This window comes from Ornithorhynchus anatinus, chromosome X5 (genome assembly GCF_004115215.2).
Source record: "Ornithorhynchus anatinus isolate Pmale09 chromosome X5, mOrnAna1.pri.v4, whole genome shotgun sequence".
Classification (NCBI taxonomy): Eukaryota; Metazoa; Chordata; class Mammalia; order Monotremata; family Ornithorhynchidae; genus Ornithorhynchus; species Ornithorhynchus anatinus.
Window position 1 is genome coordinate 32,967,266 of NC_041753.1, and position 19,299 is coordinate 32,986,564.

General features: G+C 45.3%; 1 protein-coding gene and 1 non-coding gene across 7 annotated transcripts in view; one reads left to right on the top strand and one right to left on the bottom strand.

The window, feature by feature from the left end:
• GRAMD2B (GRAM domain containing 2B) overlaps window positions 1-19,299 on the top strand; it is an 89,915-nt gene that overhangs the window by 40,481 nt on the left and 30,135 nt on the right. Inside the window, exon 2 of one of the 6 annotated variants that reach the window (XM_029055931.2) lies at window positions 18,847-19,071. The exons of the other annotated variants lie outside the window; for them this stretch is intronic. The gene's annotated coding sequence lies outside the window, so the exon portion shown is untranslated. The remainder of the gene's footprint in view (window positions 1-18,846; window positions 19,072-19,299) is intronic. 6 annotated transcript variants of the gene reach the window in all.
• Window positions 9,003-9,075, bottom strand: MIR92D (microRNA mir-92d). The gene has a single exon (NR_037199.1). It is a non-coding gene; the product is annotated as a microRNA mir-92d (primary transcript).

The following is a 19,299-nucleotide window of genomic DNA, read 5'->3' on the forward strand; positions in this document are numbered from 1 at the left end:
TGATCAACCACTCCTCTCTACACCTCAGAAGCTCTTGACCATTGGCTTTAAGTCACTCAATCAGCTCTCTCCCACCTACTTTTTTTTAAAATGGTATTTATTAAGCACTTACTACATGCTGGGTACTGTTCTAAGAACTGGTCTGGATACAAGCTAATCAGATTCATTCAGTCAGTAGTATTTATTGAGCGCTTACTATGTGCAGAGCACTGTACTAAGCACTTGGAATGTACAATTCCGCAACAGATAGAGACAATCCCTGCCCAATGACGGGCTCACAGTCTAATTGGGGGAGACAGATGGCAGAGCAAAACAGAATGAAACAAAAACAAGACAACATTATCACGATAAATAGAATCAAAGGGATGTCACCTCATTGACAAAATAAATAGGGTAATAAAAAATGTATACAAATGAGTACAGTGCTGAGGGGAAGGGAAGGGAGGGGGGAGGAGCAGGGGGAAAGGGAGCTTAGCTGAGGGGAGGTGAAGGGGGGAAGGGAGAGGGAGCAGAGGGGGAGCAGAGGGAAAAGGGGGTAGCTCAGTCTGGGAAGGCCTCTTGGAGGAGGTGAGATCTCAGTAGGGCTTTGAAGACGGGAAGAGAGTTAGTTTCACGGAGGTGAGGAGGAAGGTCATTCGAGGACAGCAGTAGGACGTGGGCCAGAGGTCGACAGCGGGATAGGCGTGAGCAGGGGACATTGAGGAGGTGAATGGCAGAGGACCGGAGCGTGCAGGGTGGGCAGTAGAAAGAGAGAAGGGAGGTGGGGTAGGAGGGGGCAAGGTGATGGAGAGCCTTGAAGCCAAGAGTGAGGAGTTTTTGTTTCATGCGGAGGTTGATAGGCAACCACTGGAGGTTTTTAAGGAGGGGAGTGACATGCCCAGAGCGTTTCTGCAAGAAGATGATCCAGGCAGTGGAATGAAGAATAGACTGGAGTGGGGAGAGACAGGAGGAAGGGAGATCAGAGAGAAGGCTGACACAATAATCCAGCCGGGATATTATGAGAGCTTGTACCAGCATGAGAGCTGTTTGGATGGGAGGAAAGGGTGGATCTTGGCAATATTGTAAAGGTGAGACCAGCAAGCGTTGGTGACGGATTGGATGTGTGGGGTGAATGAGAGAGCTGAGTCAAGGATGACACCAAGGTTGCGGGCTTGTGAGACGGGGAGGATGATCGTGCTGTCCACAGTGACAGGGAAGTCAGAAGGGGACAGGGTTTGGGAGGGAAGATAACGAGCGTAGTTTTGGACATGTTGAGTTTTAGGTGGCGGACAGACATCCAGGTGGAGACGTTCTGGAGGCAGGAGGAGATATGAGCCTGAAGGGAGGAGGAAAGAACAGGGAAGGAGATGTAGATTTGGGTGTCATCTGGGTAGAGATGATAATTGAAGCCGTTGGAGAGAATGAGTTCACAAAGGGAGTGAATATAGATGGAGAACAGAAGAGGGCCAAGAACTGACCCTTGAGGAACCCTACAGTTAGGGGATGGGAGGGGGAGGAGGACCCTGCGAAGGAGACCGAGAATGAGTGGCCAGAAACATAAGAGGAGAACCAGGAGAGGACGGAGTCCGTGAAGCCAAGGTGAGATAAAGTATGGAGGAGGAGGAGGGGATGGTCGACAGTGTCAAAGGCAGCTGAGCAGTCGAGGAGGATTAGGATAGAGTAGGAGCCATTGGATTTGGCAAGAAGGAGGCCATGGGTGACCTTTGAATTCAGCCCCTTTACCTCGGGATGGGTAGAAATGATAGGACATCCAGACAAGTTTGTAAGCCAACTAGATGCCTCTTATGCAAATTGGCTGTCAGTCCGTGACGTGTCTCTCCCCCCACCCCCCACCCCCATCTTGGGCCCCCTAGTATTTTTTGTACATAACATGCCTGCCCTACTGTTTAAGCACTCACTCATCTACACATCCATAGGGAACCTAATTTATCTTGTATCTGACCCAGCACTTAGTACGATGCTCGGCATATAATAAGTGCTTAACAGATACTATGATCATTAATCAATCAATTGATCATATTTATGGAGCGCTACGTGCAAAGCACCAAACTCAGCACTTGAGAGAATACAACAGAATTAGCAGACTCATTCCCTGCCCATACAAGCATAAGTCTAGAGGAGATTAATATGAATAAAGAAGTAATTTATAATATTCAATCATATTTATTGAGCGCTTACTGTGTGCAGAGCACTGTACTAAGCGCTTGGAATGTGCAGTTCAGCAACAGATAGAGACAATCCCTGCCCCACAACTGGCTCACAGTCTAATTTATTATATATCATTTAAAGATAGGTACATAAGTGCTGTGGGGTTGGGGTGTATATCAAGTGTCCAAAGGTCACAGATTGAAGTGCATAGATGACGCAGAAGGGAGAGCGAGCTGGGGATGAGAGCTTAATTGAGGAAGGCCTCTTGGAGGAGATAATAAGTTGGTATATGAGATGTGACCTTAGTAATGCTTTGAAGGTGGAAAGTGGCGGTCTGGCATATATGGAGGGGGAGGGAGTTCCAGGCTAGGGGGAGGACGTGGGAAAGGGGTCAGTGGTGACATAGAGGGGATTGGGGCACAGTGAGTAAGTGGGTGCTAGAGGAGCAAAGCGTATGGGCTGGGCTGTAGTAGGAGATTAGTGAGGAGTTTGATGCGAAGTGGATGGGCAGCCATTGGAGGTTCTTGAGGCATGGGGAGACATGAACTGAATGTCTTAAGGTAAGATTTCACCATCAGTTGCATCATTTCCAAAAACAAATGGTCGTAGTGATCCTTCATGTTTAGAACTCTATACTATATATAGGTATTAAGTATTGTTATAAGTTCGTTAGCAAAATCCAGTTCTTTTCAAGTGTGGTCCACATACAGATGTGTACTTGTATTGACAGCCCATCCCCAAGAATGAGTTTTGGCATGCCTGTTTTTATGGTGTGTCAAAGCCTAACACTAAAGCCAAGCTAAACAGATTCATTTCTAAGCTGAACTGTAGTAGTAGAACTAATCATAGTAATGGTAGGCTTAATTGCATTTACCAAGTGCTCCCTGGGTGCACTGCACTAGGAGTTTAGAAAGTACAAAATAATGAAGTGAAGTGTTCCCTGTCCAGAAGGAGTGGCGTGCAGTCTAAAATACAGTGTCATGTACTAAGTGGTCACTCAAGCATTTGTTCGTTAATATGCATGAGGATGCTTTATCCCATCTTGTTCTGTATATTTTCACCAAAGATTTCCTGCTAATAATGCTCACTTGTTCTAAAAAGAAATATAAAATAATAATAATAATAGTAAAGGTATTTGTTAAGCACTAACTATGTGCCAAGCACTGTTCTAAGCACTGGGATAGATTCAAGGTAATTGGGTTGGATACCTGATTGGGACACTGACTCTGCTTAAATGATCCCCACCAGTCACTCACTGAGTAATTTCAATTTCATTCCCAAAGAAAATAACCTAAGTTTGGCCTCAAAAAAATTTGACTGTAGTGTTTACTAATTCTTGCACATGCTCAGTTGTCCTCTCCGTGCCCCCCCCACCCAAAAAAAATCCTTTTCATATGCAGTTTGAGAGGCCTCTTTCAGCTAGGCTTTGCTAAGAGGATAACAATAAATGACACATTTTTGCATTGTCAGTATTGCCTAGAAAAGCAAATAATGGAAGGTTAACACACAAAACTTGCTCCACAGACCTCAGGTACTGATCTGAAGAGGCTCGTTTTCCTAGATAGGAAAGTCAAATCCCTATATTAAGATTCTCAGTTATGATAAGCATCTAGTGAGTGAAGATGCCACTCCCAGAAACTGTTGTCCTATTTCTGGGAAGCCAGTTATTAGAGCTTCTCATTAAACATGACCTGTTTGGGGAGTTCAAAAGGCAGGATTGCATGTGCTAACTCTTTTTGCTCCACTTTATGGAAGATTCTCCCAACAGTCAAGTGTCTTTGCCTGTCTGACCTTTTAATTGTGAGACAATAGAACCAAAACCAAGGAAACAAAGTTTTGACTCCTCCTAAAGTCAATGAGGTTTATGGTGAGAGGGTCTTCCTCAGTTCAGTTCTTCCTTTTGTTAGGTCCACTTTGTGCGATACCCTGTCCTGGGTGCTGGAAAGAGAGGCAGAGGCAGGAGAAGAGTTGATCCTTGCCCTGGAGGGGATGACAGGCTGATGGTGGAGATGGGAGAAACACAAATTCATCAACAGCTGGCAGTACCAGTAAAAGAGGCTGTTGCTATAGAAACTTCCCAGCATATCATTTCCTAGTTTAGCATGGTATATTCTTAAAAACAGACAAGATCTGGAGGGTTCAGAAAGATTGATACAGTCCTAAACTTTATCTCCATCTTGAAACCCTCAGTCTCCCCTTTCTCTCCCCTGACGACCATGCCAACTACATTATTGACAAAAATTCAAAACCTCAGGTCTTAGCTTCCCTCAAATCTCCCACTCACTGCTCCAGTTCCCTCCCATTCTCACATCCACTCTCTCATCCTTCTCAAGCATCTCTTAAGAGATCTCCCACCTGCGTTCATAAACTACCCCCTCCACCTCTGTCCCCAGCCAATATGCCTTCTCACCGCCTAAAAGCACCTGCTGCTCAGACTTCTTAATTCCATGATCGCTATCTTCAACTGCTCACTCTCTGATAGCTCCTTGCCCTTCAAACCCACTCAAGTCTAGTGTAGTCTCACAAGAACTTTCTCTGGACCTCATTACACCATCCAGTTATCGCTCCATCTCCCTCTTCCCATTCCTGTACAAACTCCTTGAATGGATTGCAAACTGCTTTCTCCATTTCCGCTCTTCTAAATCCCTTAAAGATTCTCTATAATCTGGTTCTACATCCTTCGCTCCTGTGAGACCGCACTCTCCAAGGTCTCCAGTGACCTCCTACTTGACAATGAAATGGCTCCCGTCCTAATCCTCCTTGACCATTTGATTCCTTAAATGCTTTAGACCACTTCCTTCTCAAAATATGATGTAACCTTTGGTTTATCTGACACAGTCCTCTCCTGGTTCTCCTTTTAGATCTCTAGCCAGTCTTTCTTTCGCTGACTCAGCACTTAATCACCTTGCCCCTTCCTACCCCAGAGAAGCAGCGTGGCTCAGTGGAAAGAGCACGGGCTTTGGAGTCAGAGGTCATGGGTTCGAATCCCGGCTCGGCCACTTGTCAGCTGTGTGACTTTGGGCAAATCACTTAACTTCTCGGTGCCTCAGTTACCTCATCTGTAAAATGGGGATTAAGACTGTGAGCCCCACGTGGGACAACCTGATTCCCCTGTGTCTACCCCAGCGCTTAGAACAGTGCTCGGCACATAGTAAGCGCTTAACAAATACAAAAATAAAAAATAAATAAAATAAATACCTCACCTCACTATTCTCTTACTACAACCCAGCCTGCACACTTCGCTCCTCTAATGCTAACCATTTCACTGTACCTCATTCTCACCTATCTCACTGCCAGCCTCTCACCCACATCCTGCCTCTGACCTAGAACGTTCTCCCTCTTCATATCCAACAGACAACTCTCCCCACCTTCAGGGCTTTATTGAAGGCACATCTCCTCCAAGAGTCCTTCCCTGACTAACTCTCTTACCTTTTCTTCTGCCCCCTTCTGTGTGGCCATGACTTGCTCCCTTTATTCATTCCCCCCTCCCAGCCCCACAGCACTTATGTACTTATTTGTAATTTTATTTATTTATTTTGTCTGTCTCCCCCTCTAGACTGTAAGCTCGGTGTGGACAGGGAATGTGTCTGTTTTATTGTTATAGTGTACTATACTCCCAAGCATTTAGTACAGAGCGCTGCGCACGGCAAGTGCTCAATAAATGTGATTGACTGACTGCCTCCCAACCCCAAACTGTGAATGGTCCCTCAAGACTCTGTTCTGGGTCCCCTTCTCTTCTCAGTTGACACTCCCTTGGGGATCTCTTCCACTCTCATGATTTCAACTATCACCTCTATGCATATGACTCCTAAATATACCTTACTAGCCCTGACCCTTCTACTTCTCTGTAATGTCACACTTCCTCTTGCCTTCAGGACCTCTTTACACAGATGTTCTGCTGACACCTCATGCTCAGTGTGCCCAAAACTGAACTCCTCATCTATTAATCCTATTCCCCACCTCACTGTCCCATCACAGTTGGCAACACAACCATCTCCCAGGCTATCAAGCCCATGATCCTTCTCTTTCAACTCCCCCTTATTCAGCCTGTTATCAGATACTGTCCGTTCTACCTCCACAACATTTTGAGGAGCCACTCCTTTTTCTCCATCCAATAGCCAGTTTCTTGTTATATAATAGTAATAATGATAATGGTTTTTGTTAAGTGCTTACTATGTGCCAAGCACTGTTTTAAACGCTGGGGTAGATACAAGGTAATCAGGTTGGACACACTCCCTGTCCCACATGGGTCTCACAAACATAATCCTCATTTTACAGATGAGGTAACTGAGCCACAAAAGTTAAGTAACTTGCCCAAGGTTGCATAGCAGACAAGTGGCGGAGTCTGGATTAGAACCCATATCCTCTGACTCCCAGGCCTGTGCCCTTGCCTTCTGCCTTCAGCATTAACATAGATACATATTCAATTATTCATTTGGTCACTGCACCCCAATATACTGATGTTACTAACCACTACATCCTTGTTCTTGCTATACCTACATGATTGACATCTGCTGCCCTGCTATAGAGAAGCAGCGTGGCTCAGTGGAAAGAGCACGGGCTTCGGAGTCAGAGGTCATGGGTTCGAATTTCGGCTCTGCCACTTAGCTGTGTGACCTTAGGCAAGTCACTTGACTTCTCTGTGCCTCAGTGGCAAGTCACTTGACTTCTCTGTGCCTCAGTTACCTCATCTGTAAAATGGGGATGAAGACTGTGAGCCTCACGTGGGACAACCTGATTACCCTGTATCTACCCCGGCGCTTAGAACAGTGCTCTGCACATAGTAAGCGCTTAAATACCAACATCATTATTATTATTATTATTATTATAATACCCACAACAGGGATCGTGGTTTTGGCACATGGCTGTGCTTACCAGAACAGTAAGCTCTAAAATACCATTGATTGATCTAACAGTTAAACTCAGTACAAACCAGTGCAGCCAGAAGGTCCTGCCTGGTTAGAACTTTGCTTATGAACCTAATCTTTAAGAAGTGTGGCCTAGATAACACGGTAGCATTACTTATAGCCACAGATGTTTTTTTTCTTGACCAAAGAGGTAATTTCTTGGCACCAAAGTCCCAGTTTTCTCTTCATCTAATAGTGTAGTTCAAATTACAGTTTTGAGTGAGCCCAAGTTCAGTAGTCTTTATATTCAAAATAATATCCAAGTCATCCACCTAATGAAAATTGTAATCACACGAGGAGACTTAGACCTCACATCTATGAAGCCCACTATGTTCAGCTCTTGCATTTTATGCAGATAGTACTATGGAGCCTCAGACCTGACCTAAACTCCATGTGTCTGTCTGCTGCAATAAGCATCTTCTTGCTTTAAAGGATCAAGATGCAGCCTTAGATGATGGGAGCTGTATTCGATTGCCAGAAGCAGCCTTCCAACATGGCTACGCAAATTCCACCACTTTTCAAGGGGAGCATGATGACTGGCTGAAACAGCATACAACTGTTTTGAGGGGATAGATCCTTGGCAAATGAGAGCAAATCAGCTACTGGGCAGCCTTTCTATTTGTGTTAGAATTAGATATCTGTTCTATCTTCCATCATTTGGAGGACACCCGGGGAGAGCTGAGCTGGCTCCAGAAAGCCACTTCTTCCCAAGTTCCAATGAAATATGGGAAACCATTGTCTGGAGCTGGTTCTCAGTCACTCAATGAGTGACCCAGGCTGGTGACCTGACGCAGCCAATTGATGGCCCTATGGAGTTGGCAAGATTCTATACCTCTCAACATATAGGTTGAAAGGAGTGGAAACCTGACCCAGAGAATTTCTCCCAAAGTGCAGTGTAGTGTGGGAGCTAATGTAGTATTGATATTGACATATGTCAACAGTCATTATGACTAGCATACATAACTTTACATTAACCTAAATAAAAAACAAAATGCACTGTTGATATTGACAAATGTCAACAGCGATTATGACTACTATACACAGTTTAACACTAACCCAAACAAAAAACAAAATGCAGTGTTGATATTGACACATACCAGCAGTCATTATGACTGGTGTACACAACTTTACACTAACCCAAACAAAAACCATGCAAAACCCCACAGTTTTCTATGCCTGGATTGCAGATCTAGCCTAAAAGCTAATGCCCCAGAGTGGTTGGGTTGACTTGAGTTTTATGTATCAAAACAAACCAGAGGTGACAGTGGAACTTGAGAAGCAAAATGACTTAGCTTATTAGTGGTAGATAGTGGATTTCTTCATATTATTTTTTTATTGAAACCATAACATTATCCACAGGGCCTCATAATTTGTTTCAAGCAGTGCAAGATATGGCCTTCCCCTCAAAAGAAGTACAATTTACATCAGATAAGGACATGTTAGGAATATCAATTGTTTTCCAAGCATATTCCAACTCTGTTGTGAAAGCATCCTTGGGTTGCTGTTACTACTAATAATAATTATGGTACTTGTTAATAGCTTACTATTTACCAAGCACTCACTGGTTGTACACATTCCCTTGTCCCACTTGGGGTCTCACAGTCTAAGTAGAAGAGAGTAGGATTTAAAGTCCATTTTACAGATGAGGATATTGAGGCCAAAAAGTTAAATGACTTGTCCAAGGTCTCACAGTAGACAAGCAGCGGAGCCGGGATTAGAACCCACATCCTGTGACTTTCAGGTCCATGCTCTTTCCACTAGGGCATGCTGCTTAAACAACTTAAGGAAATACAAAATTTGAGAATCAATTCCATACAAAGGGGACTCAACCTACAAGGAACCAGAGCATCAGCTACTGGTCTGGCTCTCTAGAGCATTTAACTGCAGAATTAACTTCTTCTGCTATCTGCCACATTTTAACATCTTTCGACCACAATCCCCAGCAACCTCAACAGGCCGGAACAAGCGCAATACTGTAGACAAACAAAGCATTGCAACTGATCCCAACCTGCATAGAAAGGGGTTTGACTTTTCCTGGCTTTTGAATGGACTTTTCACTGCCACACCCAGTTTGTCTACTGTTTCAACCTCCTTGTTGATCTCTCTGCCTCCTGTCTCACCAGTCCATACTTAATTCTGCTGCCCAGATCATTTTTCTCAACTGTCTTCCTGCCTCTGTCTTCACGCTCCTCAGAGGCCTCCAATGGTTGGTTGCCTGCCAATTCCACATCAAGCAGAAACTCCTGACCATTGATTTTAAGGCATCCAATCAGCACTCTTCTCTCTCCCCTCCCCACTCACTCATTCACTCTCTTCTTTCATTTATGCTTCCTCTCAACTCAGTCTGCCTCATTTTCTTCTCTCCTGCCTGGAACTGCCTCCTCCTTCTTATTCCACAAACCACAGCTCTCTCCATCTTCAAAGCCCCCCTGAAATTGTATTTCTTCCAGAAGACCTTCCCACTTAACCCCACCATCTATTTCCCAACTGTCACTTTCAGCCCTTCCATACCACTTAAGTACTCACAACCTCCCCCACCCCCAAAGCTCTTGTGCACATATCCCTATCTACTCTATGATTTTCTCCTGTTTAAGTGTTTGTCTCTCCCCACCACCTACCTCCCCTGGATTGTAATCTCCTCTAGTGCAGGAACCATGTATACTAATTTGTATGATCCTCTTCCAAGAACTTATTACTAAGCTTTGCACATGGTAGGCACTCAAATCCTCATAGGTTCGTTGTTCGATTTTTATTTTAGACTCTGATTTAGGGGGTGATTTTCATGGTTGGACGAAATAATGTGTTGCCACTCAAGGACCGAGTTTGAATCCAAGTTGTCTGTGAATTGACCATTTAACTCTAAATCAATTTCTCTTCTTCACATGTAAATATGGGTGATTGATCTGTATCCCAGGAATGGGATGAATATGTTAACCTTCTTAAGATGTAGAGCTCTTGAACTGTACACGTAAGTTATTCCGCTTTGCTTAAACAGCTAGAACACTTGACTATCTTGCTCCTGCCACTAGTTAATGATGGAAGTTAGTTTCTGGGTCCTATTCTAGGAGAGTCTTCAGTCATTTTAAATGCATACACGAGTCATCTTTGACTCGTCTCTCTCGTTCACCCCACACATCCGATCCATTACCAAGACCTGCTGGTCTCACCTTTACAATATCGCCAAGATCCGCCCTTTCCTCTCCACCCAAACGGCTACCTTACTGCTACAGGCTCTCGTTATATCCCGGCTAGACTACTGTGTCAGCCTTCTCTCTGATCTCCCTTTCTCCTCTCTCGCCCCACTCCAGTCTATTCTTCACTCCGCTGACCGGCTCATCTTCCTGCAAAAACGTTCTGGGCATGTCACTCCCCTTCTTAAACACCTCCAGTGGTTGCCTATCAACCTCCACTCAAAAACTCCTCACTCTAGGCTTCAAGGCTCTCCATCACCTTGCCCCTTCCTACCTCTCCTCCCTTCTCTCTTTCTACTGCCCACCCCGCATGCTCCACTCCTCTGCCGCCCACCTCTTCACCGTCCCTCGGTCTCGCCTATCCCACCGTCGACCCCTGGGCCACGTCCTTCCGCGGTCCTGTAATGCCCTCCCTCCTCACCTCCGTCAATCTAATTCTCTTCCCCTCTTCAAATCCCTACTTAAAGCTCACCTCCTCCAAGAGGCCTTCCCAGACTGAGCTCCCCCCTTTTTCCCTCTGCTCCCTCTACCCCCCCTTCACCTCTCCATAGCTAAACCCTCTTCTCCCCCCTTTCCCTCTCCTCCTCCCCCTCTCCCATCCCACCCCCTCAGCACTGTACTCATCCGCTCAACTATATATCTTCATCACTCTATTTATTTTGTTTAATGAGATGTACATCACCCTGATTCTATTTATTTGCCATTGTTTTTATGAGATGTTCTTCCCCTTGACTCTATTTATGCACACTGTTCTTGTCTGCCTGTCTCCCCCAATTAGACTGTAAGCCCGTCAAAGAGCAGGGACTGTCTCTGTTGCCAATTTGTACATTCCAAGCGCTTAGTACAGTGCTCTGCACATAGTAAGCACTCAATAAATACTATTGAATGAATACACTTCCCATTTAGAAGTGACAACACTGGTCATCTCTGAACTCCTCTGAAGAGGAGTTAATTTTTTATTAGAAAAGGAATACAGGTTGTTAATAATGGATGATGTTTAAGCAGTAGAGAATTTACACACAGTGCCATTTATATTGTCACAGTGATCATTCTGATATCTAAATAGTAATACAGTATGAAAGCTGATCTGGTGGGCCTGAGACGTTTCCGTGAGGTACATCCTGTGCATTCTTTAAAGAGAACAGGAGTGACAGGTTTCTGTGAGAGCTTCACTTTTTCCACAACCTTTGTAGATCAGAGATGGGCAAAGCATGGCCTGAGGAGTGAGTCAGTTGGTAATTGATTATTGGAAGTGACCGTGCTTCTTTCTGCCCGTGGCGGCTCTTAACTGTCCCTGAGTCATCTGCAGACAGATTCAGCTGCTCAAGAGCAGCACCTTAAAAGGGGGGTGCCGAATGGATCTGCAGCTGGTTTGGAGATAGTAATGGGCCACTATGAGTGGAAATTTAGCTGTTTCTGTCTCCAAACTATTACCACCCCTCTGCACTATCCCAAGGAGCTATGTAACCCTAACAGCCTGACCAAATTGGTAAAGAGTCAGCAAGCCTGAGTAGTTGTTCTAGGTTTTTTTGTTTAGTTTAGTTTTGGTTTTTTTTCATCACTGTTTTAAAAATTTCATCACAAAAACAAGCAATTCTTATCTACTGAAAGTCGGGATGACAGGATTGGGTGAGCTATTGCAGGTGCTCACAGTGTGGTCTGCGTGCCAGGACAAGGTGGCCTACTGGATAGAGCACAGGCCTGAGAGTCAGAAGGTCATGGGTTCTAATCCCAGATCCGCCACTTGAAGGACTTCGGGCAAGTCACTTCACTTCTCTGGACCTCAGTTCCCTCATCTGTAAAATGGGGATGAAGACTGTGAGCCCCATGTGGGACAGGGACTGGGGACTGTGTCCAGCCTGACTAGCTTCTATCTGCCCAGTGCTTAGAACAGTGCTTGACACATAGTAAGTGCTTTACAAATACCATCCTTGTTATTATTATAAATGCAACCGCAACCCCTACTGCCACTATAAATGAGGGGACTGGCTTGCTTTTATGGCCACTGGCGAAAGCCTCGCCAAAACTGTCCAGGGGCAAGGGGCGATGAAGGATATAAGGCCTGTTTTGTTTCACCCAAGGGGTCTTCCCCTGAGCTATGAGGGCACTTCCCCTCCCACCCCCCCAACTCTCGTTCTTTCCCTCTCTCTCTCTCTCTCCCCTCCTGCCCCCCCTGTCCTTTGTGACCTGAACGAATGCATTGGAAGAAACAAAGTTTGTAAGAAGCAACAGTTGATGGCCATCAGATAGCAGGAAAGTTTGCCCGGCCCACCCCTACTTCTCTTATGCCACAGGAAGGCTGATTTTGTCATTCCTCACTGTTCTACAAGGTTAAAGATAACCTTGTAAAAAGCAAGTGTTCATTTCCTCATTCCCTAATCTTTATCTCATTTTTACAGTTGGTACACTTTCCCAATCAAGTATGAATCCCTGGTATTTATCTTTCTCTCTGTTTCCAGCCCTCCACGTTTACTGACAGGCTGGTCTGCATTGTGATTAGAATCGGTGAAAGATTTAAGCAGCATTCAGGGAGTAGAACTGCCTTAGGGAAGGCCAGGAAAGCTAGGGTCTGGGGAACAATTGCATTGGGAGGTCAGCACCCTGGGCCATCACCATTCATTCCCAGGTCCTCTCTGACCCGGCTTGGGCAACAAGACAGGTGGCTGACAGTAGCGGAAAGTTGCATGGACAACAGGAGCAACCTTCCATTTCCCCACTCCACTAGCAATACCCTGTTATTTGGAGATGGTGTTGAGAGAGGCCCACAGTCAGCCATGACTGAAGAGCTTTGAGTTCCACAACTGGCTGCCATACAAGGAATTTCCAACAGTGAAACTTGTTTAATACTTAAATGGGTGACTGAGTGATGTTGTGGGATCTGTACATATGTGTATATGTACCTATCTTTAAATTACATATTATGAATTGCTTAATCATATTATTGTCTGGCTCCCCCTCTGTACTGTAATTTATTTATTCATTCATCTATTTATATTAGTGTCTGTTTCCCCCTCTAGACTGAAGTCACTGTGGGCAGGAATGTGTCTGTTGTTTTAGTGAACTCTCCCAAGTGCTTAGTACAGTGCTTTGCAGACAGTAAGTGCTCAATAAATATGATTGAATGAATGAACTGTAAACTCTTTATGGCCAGGGAACATGTCTGCTATTTTTGTTATAATGTCCTCTCCCAAGCACTTAGGATAGGACTCTCTGCATAGTAAGTGCTCAGTAAGTACATTGATTAACTTACTGATTCATCTCCTAAATCTCCTTTGCTGCAGGACTTGCAAAATAGATCTCTCTCTTCCATCTAGCATGAGTTAGAGCTTGTCTGAAAGTTCCAAACTTATCACTGCAAGATAAAAAAGGTATATTCTTCATTCTGGGAAAAGTGGGGAGAAGCAGCGTGGCCTAGTGGAAAAAACACACCTGGGCTTGGGAGTCAGAGGACCTGAGTTCTAATTTCGGATCTGCCACATCCTGCTGTGTGACCTTGGGGAAGTCATTTCATTTCTTTGAGCCTCAGTTCCTTCATCAACAGAATAGGAATTCAGTACCTGTTCTCCCTCTTACTTAGGCAGTGAGCCCCGTGTGGGATCTGATTATCAAGGCTTAGTGCAGTGCTTTGCACATAGTAAGTGCTTAACAAATCAATCTGTTAGTGGTATTCATTGAGCACTTATTGTGTTCAGAAAACTGTACTAAGCACTTGGGAGAGTGTAATACATCAGAGTTGGTAGACTTGTTCTCTGCCCACAATGAGCGTACAGTCTGTAGGGAGAGACAGACATTCATATAAATAAATAACTTATAATTTATAGTTAGTCCACAATTATTAAGGGGGCAGATGGAAATTGCCAGATGTTTTGTTGAGGGGGCGGAAGAAGAGATTCATACCTCCGCAATTGACTTTTTACCATCAAAGATTCATGACAACCAATTCTGACAATGTAGTCGTGCCATGCACTTCAGCCACATTAGAGAGGCACTGTTGCAAGTGGTTTCTGACATTGCCTCACTTCCATAGGAAGACTTTATTTTCAGAGATGATGGTACTGAAGGTGAGATTCATTCAATCGTATTTATTGAGTGCTTACTGTGTGCGGAGCACTGTACTAAGCACTTGGAATGTAGAGAAGCAGCACGACTCAGTGGAAAGAGCCCGGGCTTGGGAGTCAGAGGTCGTGGGTTCTAATCCCGACTCCACCACTTGTCAGCTGTGTGACTTTGAGCAAATCACTTCACTTCTCTGTGCCTCAGTTACCTCATCTGTAAAATGGGGATTAAGACTGGGAGCCCCACGTGGGACAACCAGATCACCTTGTATCCCCCCCCAGCGCTTAGAACAGTGCTTCGCACAGAGTAAATGCGTAACAAATACTATCATTATTATTAGAAGTCGGCAACAGATAGAGACAATCCCTGCCCAACATCGGGATCCTGTGTGTGTTTGGGGGAGGGGGCATGGCTGACATTCCCTTCTGCCTTATATGCATGTAAAGATATTTCCGTGCTGATGTGGTTGCCTGTCACTGTTTCTTGCTATCCCAAACTCCGCAAAGCTTTGAGCAAGGAGAGGAAACCCCTCTCTAGATGTCTGCTCACCAGACTGGCCTATCTACCTCAGTAGTCTCCCAACAGCCCACTGCTAGCTCACATTTTTTGCAACCAGACTTCCCTTTAAATAATGTATTCATCCCTCACAGTAGTTGTTTGGGTGTCCTCCCATGTGATAAGTTATGTATTTATTCATATTAATATCTTTCTCTCCCTCTGTGGGCAGGGAGCATGTCTGCTAATTCTGATGTGCTGTAATTCTGTTGTACTGTATTCTCCCGAGTGCTTAGTACAGTGCTCTGCACATAGTAAGCCCTCAATAAATACAGTTGATTAATTGATTAGCGCCGATTCATTCTAAACATCCCACCCAGCGAGTCTGTGTTGCTTGTTACCCTCAATGCTGATGAGCCAACTACATTCCAAGACCTTCTTGATAAGCTTTGTCCTGCCTTTTGACGTTGAGGAGAGTTCATAGGTGACATTGGTGAAACTGTTCAAGAAGCTGAATGTGTCTTCTATAGTAGGCCAAGATGGGTAATAGTATTCTTTTATAGACCAACTTAATATGATAATAATGATTGTGGTATTGGTTAAGTACTTACTATGTGCCAGGCACTGTACTAAGCGCTGGGGTGGATACAAGCAAATTGGGTTGGACGTAGTCCCCGTCCCCTGTGGGGCTCACAGTCTTAAACCCCCATTTTACAGATGAGGTTACTGAGGCCCAGAGAAATGAAGTGACTTACCCAAAGCCACACAGCAGACACGTGTTGGGGCCGGGATTAGAACCCAGGTCCTTCTGAATTCCAGACCCATGCTCTATCCACTAGGCCACCCTGCTTCTCATATGAATATGAAGCTTGATGCTCCTTTGTTGCCAACTCTGTCAGTCTCCCCAAAGTCAGGCTGACCTTTTCAATTCTTTTCTCGTACTTACTTCACTAGTCATGCGTGGTTGGATAGTGTACTGCGTAAGAAGCAGAAGTCAGTGACAGTATCAAGCTCTGTGCCAGTGAAAATCTTCGAGTGTAGCGCTTACCTGGTACAGGCTGGTAGTTAACCTTGGTTTTCCTCAGACTTAATGTCATTCCATAACTTGGCACCAACCCTGCAAAGCACTTCACAATTACTTCTATATATGCTTGTGTGTATCTTTGAAGAACATAGCCATTGGCATTCAGAAATTCTTGGAAGCCCAGCTCAAAAACCTTTGATGATGCTCAATGCCTTTTGAGTTGGAAGAGTTTTCCGTTGGAGCGATCATGAACTTATTCAGACTCCAGCTTCCAGATCTCCCTTCGCATCCTCAAACATGCCAGCATAGAATAGTTTACACTGGAGTGGATCCACTGTGTAGCCTTACTCTAAGTCAGTGGTGATGGGAGAAAGAGGTGGACGGGGCATCTTCAACACTGACTCGATCGACCCATCCTGCCATGGCATACCCTAAGGATCTTAGCAAACTCCTCAGGACAACCAGATTTGCTTAGCGATTACCAAAGTCCTAGTCTGATGGTTTCAAATGCTTTGGAATGCACCCGAGATCTAAACAATGGCATCTCATAGATCATGTCAGCGTCTGTTAGCGAGACTAAAGCGACGGACGGATCACTGTACCCAGGCAAGGGCCTGAATACTGGACTTTCAGCTCATATGCTCCAAACTCAAGCTATCAGTATAACCAGTGCATTGAAAAGTGACATGCACCCTGTCAGGAAGGCAGATTATCAAGATCCTGGAGAATAAAGAAATCTCCAAGTCCTTCTGTGTCAACATCACAGGAGTCCTGTTGGAACATGGAACCACACACAGTTAAAACGACCGATCCGAAAAGTGAATAGACCTTTCTCCAAAATGCTGTCTATGAGACAGCCATTAAGATCGGGCATGACAAGGAGGGATGTTGAGACAGATTCCATGAAAATGACTGATTTTTAAAAAGTCCTGGTAGCAAATCAAGAAATGTATCAGAATGTCTTGCTGTGCCCCATGACTATAATAATATTATAATCATAATTATGGTGTTACGTGCTTACTATGTGCTAAGCACCATACCAAGCACTGGGGTAGATGCAAAATAATCAGGTTGGACAATAGTCCCTGTCCCACACGAGGCTCACAGCTTAAGCAGCAGGGAAAACAGGTATCGGAGCCCCATTTTCCAGAAGAGGAAACTGAAGTTGAGAAGTTAGGTGCTTTGCCCAAGGTCATTCAGCAGGCAGAGGCAGAGGTAGGATTAGAACCCAGGTCTTCTGACTCCCAGATTTGTGCTCTTTCCACTGGGCCATGCTGCTTCTCACAGCAGATCAAGCTAAAAAAGAAGACCAGTGGTGGGGTGCTGAGGCTGAAGAGATCCTGGGATATGCGATCAGCCACCAAACCAAGGAATTTTACTCATCACTAAAGAAGCTTTATGGCCCCTTACACACCACTGCTACATTAGACTACAGATGGAACACCCACCTCACAAGCGCTACAGTGATCTTCTGAACGTGCCTTCCACCCTTGAGGAGGAGGCCCCATGAAGCAGAGAATATCTGGCAAGTAGTGACGGCTGGGCCATAGGCCCAATTTTTGAGTAACTTGCACAGCCGGAGCCGTGAAAAATGCTAAAACATCACTTGTGTTCCTGCAGAAAAATGAGATCTCTCCTGACATCCGTACCAACTCTTACTCAACATATGGAGCACAGAGGAAATGCCACAGGACTTCAGATAGACCACCATAGTCCCCATCTTCAAGAAGAAAAGTGAGAGCACTGACTGGGAAAAATACCTTACTGCTTTCTATTGTCGGGAAGATTGTAGCCAGAATCCTCTTGGAAACAACTAGTGAAGGACGTAATCAACCATGCACTGCCTGATTCATAACGTGGCTTCACACCAAAATGCAGCCCAGAAAATATGCTCTTTACAGCATGACAGATGCAAGGAACAAGAGCAAGCATAAGTGCCCACCCCCCTCCCTACCATAGGATCAGTGGGGGTGATGACCCCCCCCCCCCCGCCCCCAGTTGTGTGAGCTGGACTCCAGGACTGCAAATCATCCCAGGTCTCTGACAAAACCTTGGAGTTTTCAATCAGGATCGAAAAGACTCCACAGGGTGGCTTTCTGACCTGTCAACTCATTGAAACCTGTCCCCTCCCGTGCCTTGTGCTCCCTAATATTTCAACCCCCTTGCTCAAAATGAAAAGTTGGGACCCATGACAACAAGACTTCTAATTGAATGAACTCTGACAAAGAACCTAGACTTTGTCCGTGTGTAAGACACCAAAACATGTGCAGCAGGGGAAGGGGCGATGATGAATCGGTGGGGCAAGGGGCAAATGGGAATGCCGGTTGGTGGTGGAGGGAGAGAGAAGGAGAGAAATCGGAGGTGGGAGGGAGGGCATCAGGGAAAGGAAAGGAGATGGGGATTTGGAAGCAGGACAGTTTTTGTACTCTCCCAAACACTTAGAACAGTGCCGTGCACACAGTAAATGCTCAGTTAATACCATTGATGGATTGATTTCCCTTGAAGTGGCTCCTCAGATTGGGCAAATGGATTTCAGATTTCGGTACCCTGGTGGGGCTCAGCAGCAGGGTATGAATAAGAGGATGAGTATGAATGGCTTCTGTTTGGGAGGCAAGGATGTAACCATAGCAACTCTAAGTGTATGCCAAACAGAAAGATTAAGTAAGATTTTGGTAGCTCAGCTCAGGCCCAGTGCCACGGGTGTTACAGGGGGACATAGCTACTAAAATCAGAGAATTCTTCTGACCTCATTGGCATAAATTATGGATTTTAAAGCTATCAAGACCACGTTGTCTTAAGCCAAGACTCCTTCCCAATACCGTACACAACTCAAGCCGTGTGATTCCCAGAGAAGAAATGCAGAAGGACCCCTGCTCTCTCGGGGAGTAACCCAAGTTTTTTAAGTAGAGCAACAAGAAAATATCTCCCACTGGGAGCACCAGTGAGAATTAAGAGCACCATTTTGTAGAACTTCAACTTGATTCTTCTCCTCTTCTTAGTATTTATGCCTGTGTTTTCCACCCAGTTTTTCAAAGCTCAACGCCTAGAACAAGGAAACAGAAAAGAATGCGTGCAAGATTAAAGTGGCCATCTGACCCACTTTTGGCAGGACAGTTGCACATTTCCTTCCTTAGTCCCGTCACCTACCAGGTCAGCGGGATGGCAAAAGTCCTGTTTTCAGCTATGGCGGTGGCAAGAGCGAAAACTCCGGGGAGCCCAGTACTGAGCCAAGCAGCAATGGCAGGAGTAGGTAAGTTACAGCAGCCCCTGTTGCCACCACCAGCTTCCCAGAACTCCCATCTCCCAAAAATCTTAACGAAGAGCTGGTTGCAGCTGCACTCAGATGCTGCTCTCCCCCACCTCCCTTGACTGCTGTTGCTCGGTTCCGGACCGAGCACGGCAGCTTGGGTGAGTATGAACCTGCCCCCCTTGGGCGCTTCCAAATTGGCCTTAGGCTGAGGGAGGCCTCAACATTTCA